Source organism: Alligator mississippiensis, chromosome 1, assembly GCF_030867095.1.
Source record: "Alligator mississippiensis isolate rAllMis1 chromosome 1, rAllMis1, whole genome shotgun sequence".
Taxonomy (NCBI): domain Eukaryota; kingdom Metazoa; phylum Chordata; order Crocodylia; family Alligatoridae; genus Alligator; species Alligator mississippiensis.
This window is the reverse complement of record NC_081824.1, coordinates 354,196,334-354,197,142: the sequence shown is the minus strand read 5'-3', so window position 1 is coordinate 354,197,142 and position 809 is coordinate 354,196,334. Positions and strand designations below refer to the sequence as shown.

General features: G+C 44.0%; 1 non-coding gene across 1 annotated transcript; it reads right to left on the bottom strand.

Annotated features, from left to right (window-relative positions):
* Positions 1-204: 204 nt before the first annotated feature.
* TRNAR-CCU (transfer RNA arginine (anticodon CCU)) lies at positions 205-277 on the bottom strand. The gene has a single exon. It is a non-coding gene; the product is annotated as a tRNA-Arg (tRNA).
* Between the last annotated feature and the right edge of the window lie 532 nt (positions 278-809).

Below are 809 nucleotides of genomic sequence, written 5' to 3'. Positions count from 1 at the left end.
CAAGGGGCATCCACTTGCTTGTACTATGTGCTGATCTGTGTTCCCAACCCAAATGTCCTTCTTGTCAGACTATGTACTTTTACTTTACTACTCTAATGAAATGTTTCATAGATTTTATAGACTTTCAGGGCTTGAAGGGATATCACGAGATCATTAAGTCCAGCCCCAAAGAGAAACAGAAAGTTCAATCAAGACATAAACTATCACCCCAGATGGGACTTGAACCCACAATCCCTGGCTTAGGAGGCCAGTGCCTTATCCATTAGGCCACTGGGGCTCTAGTTTTTTTTGCCATATGTTATGGTTCTCCCCTTCTCTATCCACTGAAGGACAAACAGGTGCTGATCCTGGCAATTTTTGCAAGAAATATGTATACCTGTGTTGTTGGGACCATCTGCATCGCAGTGGGCATGTCTACACAAGATGCTACTGCTCAGCAACAATGAGGTACTGCACCATAGTTCATTGCTACCATGCAATAGTGTTGCCTGGCACTAACCATGATGTGATGCTACTGCACAGTAGTATTGGGGGAAAAAATGTGCAGGGACAGTACTGCACAGTAACATTGGTTACTGAGCAGTCCACCGCTTGTGTAGACACAGCCAGTGTATAGGAGTATTTGGAGTTCATGCTTGTGGCAGGAATGCTCTCCTGTAAAAGGAAGAGATTCTGCTTAACACAATGGAGGGGGTTTGGCTGCCAGTGAGCTGAATGAGGTACCTTTTTCACATGGTTCCCTGTCATAGAAGTTAAAACATCTTGGGAGCTGTTATAACATGACTTACATGACTTGCAAAATTATGCAG